Consider the following 7,034-nt stretch of genomic DNA (forward strand, 5'->3'; position numbering starts at 1 on the left):
ACAAATTTTGAAATGCAGTGATATGCAATTTAATACTATTGGAACTGAGAGGAGATAGGATCTGCTAGAAGACTGGAAAGGCTTCAGGAAGACAAAGAATCTGGATAATCACTGTGGACCTTCCAAGAGGAGAAAGAAGAACATGTGTTTTAAGGTGTTTTATAGGAACTGGAAAGATGTTCATGCTATTAAAAATATACATTCAATTATTTCCAGCTGATTCAAGACAATGATTTCATGTACAGCTCTTAGTGATTCTACTGGCAATAAAAAACTAAGTTTAATATGGATGAGAGTTAGCTATTTCCCCACAACCTTGTTTAAAAGGATACAATGAAAGTAAGTCTTAGATCAAATTCTGCCTAGCACATATATTTGTTAAGCGTTATTACAACTTCCGCTGTGGCAGCCACTGAAGAACAACAGCCATGGCTCTGTGCTACCAAATGGCTGTGGGCCTTGACAAGGGCCACAAGGTGACCGAGAACGTGAGTGAGCCGAGGCACAGCCGCCGCTGTGGGCGCCTCAACGAACACACCAAGTTCATATGGGACATGATCTGGGAGGCGTGCGGCTTCACCCCTTCTGAGCGACAGGACATGCAACTGCTCAAGGTCTCCAAGGACAAGTGGGCACTCAAGTTCATCAACTAAAGGGTGGGGACACACATCTGCGACAAAAGGAAGAGACAGGAGCTGAGCAACGTCCTGGTCGCCATGAGGAAAGGGGCAGCCAAGAGGATCGAACCCTTCTCCTCTGCACAATACATCTTTCCAGAAAAACACAGAAAGAAACGTGTTATTATAAGCAACCACAAAACTGTCCATACAACTTGTTTTATCACCCTGATAAAGTCCTGGCCCATTACCAGTTTGAGTGATTTGATCACACTCTGTAGGACAGGTTCACTAATAGATGTGATAATATTTCATTTAACAGACAGTTCAGACACTCAGTCGTGTCCGACTCTTTGTAACCCCGTGAACCGCAGCACGCCAGGTCTTCCTGTCCATCACCAACTCCCGGAGTCCACCCAAAACTATGTCCATTGAGCCGCTGATGCCATCCAACCATCTCATCCTCAGTCATCCCCTTCTCCTGCCCTCAATCTTTCCCAGCATCAGGGTCTTCCCAGTGAGTCAGCTCTTTGCATCAGGTGACCAAAGTATTGGAGTTTCAGCTTCAACATCTGTCCTTCCATTGAATACCCAGGACCGATCCCCTTTAGGATGGACTGGTTGGATCTCCTTGCAGTCCAAGGGACTCTCAAGAGTCTTCTCCAACACCACAGTTCAAAAGCATCAATTTTTTGACGCTCAGCTTTCTTTACAGTCCAACTCTCACATCCATACATGACCACTGGAAAAACTGTAGCCTTGACCAGACGGACCTTTGTTGGCAAAGTAATGTCTCTGCTTTTTAATATGCTGTCTCTGTTGGTCATAACTTTCTTTCCAAGGAGTAAGCATCTTTTAATTTCATGGCTGCAATCACCATCTGCAGTGATTTTGGAGCCCAGAAAAATAAAGTCTGACACTGTTTCCACTGTTTCCCCATCTATTTGCCATGAAGTGGTGGGACCGGATGCCATGATCTTAGTTTTCTGAATGTTGCGCTTTGAGCCAATTTTTTCACTCTCTTCTTTCACTTTCATCAAGAGGCTCTTTAGATCTTCACTTTCTGCCATAAGGGTGGTGTCATCTGCATATCTGCAGTTATTGATATTTCTCCCAGCTATCTTGATTCCAGCTTGTGCTTCTTCCAGCCCAGCGTTTCTCATGATGTACTCTGCATGTAAGTTAAATAATATTGTCGGGTGACAATATACAGCCTTGATGTACTCCTTTTCTTATTTGGAACCAGTCTGTTGTTCCATGTCCAGTTCTAACTGTTGCTTCCTGACCTGCATACAGGTTTCTCAAGAGGCAGGTCAGGTGGTCTGGTAGTCCCATCTCTTTCAGAATTTTCCATAGTTTATTGTGATCCATACAGTCAAAGGCTTTGGCATAGTCAATAAAGCAGAAATAGATGTTTTTCTGGAACTCTCTTGCTTTTTCAATGACCCAGTGGATGTTGGCAATTTGATCTCTGGTTCCTCTGCCTTTTCTAAAACCTGCTTGAACATCTGGAAGTTCACGGTTCACGTATTACTGAAGCCTGGCTTGGAGAATTTTGAGCATTACTTTACTAGATGTGAGATGAGTGCAAACTCACATCAAAAGTTTGAACATTCTTTGGCATTGCTTTTCTTTGGGATTGGAATGAAAACTGACCTTTTCCAGTCCTGTGGCCACTGCTGAGTGTCCCAAATTTGCTGACATATTGAGTGCAGCACTTTCACAGCATCATCTTTTAGGATTTGAAATAGCTCAACTGGAATTCCATTCCATCACTTCCACTAGCTTTGTTCATAGTGATGCTTCCTAAGACCCACTTGACTTCACATTCCAGGATGTCTGGCTCTAGGTCAGTGATCACACCATCGTGATTATCTGGGTCATGAAGATCTTTTTTGTACAGTTCTTCTTTGTATTCTTGCCACCTCTTCTTAACATCTTCTGCTTCTGTTACATCCATACTATTTCTGTCCTTTATTGAGCCCATCTTTGCATAAAATGTTCCCTTGGTATGTCTAATTTTCTTGAAGAGATCTCTAGTCTTTCCCATTCTATTGTTTTCCTCTATTTCTTTGCATTGATCACTGAGGAAGGCTTTCTTATTTCTCCTTGCTATTCTTTGGAACTCTGCATTCAGATGCTTATATCTTTCCTTTTCTCCTTTGCTTTTTGCTTCTCTTCTTTTCACAGCTATTTGTAAGGCCTCCTCAGACAGCCATTTTGCCTTTTTGCATTTCTTTTTCTTGGGGATGATCTTGATTCCTGTTTCCTGTACAATGTCATGAACCTCCATCCACAGTTCATCAGCCAATCCATCTATGAGATCTAGGCCCTTAAATCTATTTCTCACTTCCACTGTATAATCGTAAGGCATTTGATTTAGGTAATAACTGAATGGTCTAGTGGTTTTCCCCACTTTCTTCAATTAAGTCTGAATTTGGCAATAAGGAATTCATGATCTGAGCCACAGTCAGCTCCTGGTCTTGTTTTTTGCTGACTATATAGAGCTTCTCCATCTTTAGCTGCAAAGAATATAATCAATCTGATTTCGGTGTTGGCCATCTGGTGATGTACATGTGTAGAGCCTTCTCTTGTGTTGTTTAGATAAGAAACAACCAAAACCATGGTTAGGCCCAAAGTCTGGCCGTGGAACCACTGGGGGTCAGTATGGCAGTGCCCTGAAGAGCCAGACCTGAGATACACTGGGCTGAAGAATGTAGTCAAGGAGGTAGAAGACTTATATGCTGACAACTATAAAACATTAATAAAGGAAATTGAAAGTGAAGTCGCTCAGTCGTGTCTGACTTTTTGCAACCCAATGGACTGTGTAGCCTACCAGGTCCTCTGTCCATGGAATTTTCCCGGCAAGAGTACTGGAGTGGGTTGCCATTACCTTCTCCAGGGGATTTTCCTGACCCAGGGATTGAACCCAGGTCTCCTGCATTGCAGGCAGATGCTTTACCATCTGAGCCACCAAGGAAACCCTAAGGAAATTGAAGACGATTCAGAAAAAATGGAGAGCCCATGCTCTTGGATTGGAAGAGTCAATATTGTGAAGATGGTCATACTACCCAAAGCATTCCTGTCAAATTACCCATGACATTTTTCACATAAATAAAATAATCCTAAACTTTCTAAGGAACTATAAAGGACCCAGAATTGCCAAAGCAAATCTGGAAGAAAAAAAAAAAAAAGAACAGAAAAGGAGACATAACCCTGTGTCAGATTTTAGACAATACCACAAAGTTACCGTAATCAAAACAATGTAGCATTGGCACAAAAATGGATCAGTGGAACAGAACAGAGAGCTAAATAATAAGTTAAATAAGCAGGGTGACAATATACAGCCTTGACGTACTCCTTTTCCTATTTGGAACCAGTCTGTTGTTCCATGTCCAGTTCTAACTGTTGCTTCCTGACCTGCATATAGGTTTGGAATGTGAAGTCAAGTGGGCCTTAGAAAGCATCATTATGAACAAAGCTAGTGGAGGTGACAGAATTCCAGTTGAGCTGTTTCAAATCCTGAAAGATGATGCTGTGAAAGTGCTGCACTCAATATGCCAGCAAATTTGGGACACTCAGCAGTGGCCACAGGGCTGGAAAAGGTCAGTTTTCATTCCAATCCCAAAGAAAGGCAATTCCAAAGAATGCTCAAACTACCGCACAATTGCACTCATCTCACATGCTAGTAAAGTAATGCTCAAAATTCTCCAAGCCAGGCTTCAGCAATATGTGAACCGTGAACCTCCAGATGTTCAAGCTGGTTTTAGAAAAGGCAGAGGAACCAGAGATCAAATTGCCAACATCCGCTGGATCATGGAAAAAGCAAGAGAGTTCCAGAAAAACATCTATTTCTGCTTTATTGACTATGCCAAAGCCTTTGACTGTGTGGATCACAATAAACTGTGGATAATTCTGTAAGAGATGGTAATACCAGACCACCTGACCTGCCTCCTGAGAAGCCCTCTGCTCATAGCAGCACTATTCACAATAGCCAACGCATGGACACAATCTAAACACTCATCAGCAGACGAATGTATGAAGACGTGGTACATATGTGCAATGAAATACTGCCTAAGCCATGAAAAGAACAAAATAATGCCATTTGTAGCAACATGGATGGAACTAGATATTATCATACTATGTGAGGTAAATTAAAAAAAGACAAATACCACATGATATCACTTATACATGGAATCTAAAATATGGCCCAAATGAACGTATCCACAAAACAGAAACAGACCCACAGACATAGAAAGCAGACTTATGGCTGCCAAGGGGAGTGGGGTAGGAGAGGGATGGAATGCAAATTTGGGGTTAGCAAATGCAAACTATTATATTAATATATAGAATGGATAAACAAGGTCCTTCTGTATTGCACAGGAAACTGATGTATTCAATATCTGTGATAAATCACAATGGAATATCATATAAAGAAGAATGTGTATATATATGTGGCTGAATCACTTTGCTTTACAGCAGAAATTAACAACACTGTAAGTCAACTGTATTTCAATAAAAAAAAAATCTGATATTTGCAAAAAAGAAAAAAAAAGTCACAAACTGCTACAAAACAATTTCAGGGACTACATCTGATACAGGGCTTATATCCAGAGTATATAAAGTACTTTCAAATTTTTTTTTAATCTAATTTTTTAAAAATCCTTTTTTAATTGAAGGATAATTGCTTTACAATATTGTGTTGGTTTCTGCAACACAACAACATGAATCAGACATAGGCATATGTATGTACCCTCCCTCCTGAACCTCCTTCCCACCTCCCATCCCATCCCACCCCTCTAGGTTATCACAGAGCCCTGGCTTGAGTTGCCTGAGTCATATAGCAAATTCCCTCCGGCTATTTTACATATGGTAGTATGTATGTTTTCATGCTACTTTCCCCATTTTTCCCACCCTCTCCTTCCCCCTAGTCTCCACAAATCTGTTCTCTATGTCTGCATCCCCATTGCTGCCCTGCAAGTAGGTTTTTAGTACCATTTTTCTAGATTCTATATATATGTGGTAGAATACGATATTTATCTTTCTCTTTCTGACTTTCTTCACTCTGTATAATAGGCTCTAGGTTCATCCACCTCATTCTATAGAACTGACTTAACTGTGTTTCTTTTTCTGGCTGAGTAATATTCCATTGTATATATGTACCATAGCTTCTTTATCAATTCATCTGTCAATGGACATCTAGGTTGCTTCCATGTCCCAGCTATTGTAAACAGTGCTGCCGTGAACACTGGGGTACATGTGTCTTAGAAAATAATTTTTTAAATAAGCAAAAAGTTTTAACAGAAAACTCATTAAAGAAGATATGCAAACAAATGAACATATTACAAAGTGCTCAACATCATTAGCCATTAGGGAAATGAATTAAACTATAATTGAATACAACTACACACTCACTGAAATGGTTAAAATCAACATGGTTGTTTTTGTTGTTCAGTCACCAAGTCCTTTCTGACTCTGCAACCCCATGAACTGCAGCATGGCAGGCTTCCCTGTCCTTCACTATCTCCCAGAGTTTGCTCAAACACATGTCCATTGAGTCAGTGATGCAATTCAACCATCTCATCCTGTCACCCCTTTCTCCTCCTGCCCTCAACTCTTCCTAGCATCAGGGTCTTTTGCAGTGAGTTGGCTTTTCGCATCAGGTGGCCAAAGGATTGGAGCTTCAGCATCAGTCCTTCCAATGATGCTATTAAAGTGCTGCACTTGATATGCCAGCAAATTTGGAGAACTCAGCAGTGACCATAGGACTGGAAAAGGTCAATTTTCATTCCAATCCCAAAGAAAGGCAATGCCAAAGAATGTTCAAATTACCATACAATTGCATTCATTTCACATGCTAGCAAGATTATGCTCAAAATCCTTCAAGCTAGGTTTCAGCAGTACGTGAACCCAGAACTTCCAGATGTACAAGCTGGATTTAGAAAAGGCAGAGGAACCAGAAATCAAATTGCCAACATCCGCTGGATCACACAAAAAGCAAGGGAATTCCAAAAATAATCTACTTATGCTTCATTGACTATGCAAAAGCCTTTGACGTGTTCAGTTCAGTCGCTCAGTCGTGTCTGACTCTTTGCAACCCCATGGAGTGCAGCACGCCAGACTTCCCTGTCCATCACCAACTCCTGGAGCCTACTCAAACTCATGTCTATCCCGTCAGTGATGCCATCCAAACATCTCATCCTCTCTCATCCCCTTCTCCTCCTGCCTTCAATCTTTCCCACCATCAGGGTCTTTCAAATGAGTCAGCTCTTCACATCAGGTGACAAGAGTATTGGAGTTTCAGTATTGGAGTCCATCCTAAAGGAAATCAGTCCTGGGTGTTCATTGGAAGGACTGATGCTGAAGCTGAAACTCCAATACTTTGGCCCCCTGACGCGAAGAGCTGACTCATTTGAA

General features: G+C 41.4%; 1 pseudogene; it reads left to right on the forward strand.

Annotated features, from left to right (window-relative positions):
• The first annotated feature begins 428 nt into the window (after positions 1–428).
• Positions 429–3,313, forward strand: LOC102411390 (annotated as a pseudogene).
• The last annotated feature ends 3,721 nt before the right edge of the window (positions 3,314–7,034 follow it).

Source organism: Bubalus bubalis, chromosome 3 (assembly GCF_019923935.1).
Source record: "Bubalus bubalis isolate 160015118507 breed Murrah chromosome 3, NDDB_SH_1, whole genome shotgun sequence".
Classification (NCBI taxonomy): Eukaryota; Metazoa; Chordata; class Mammalia; order Artiodactyla; family Bovidae; genus Bubalus; species Bubalus bubalis.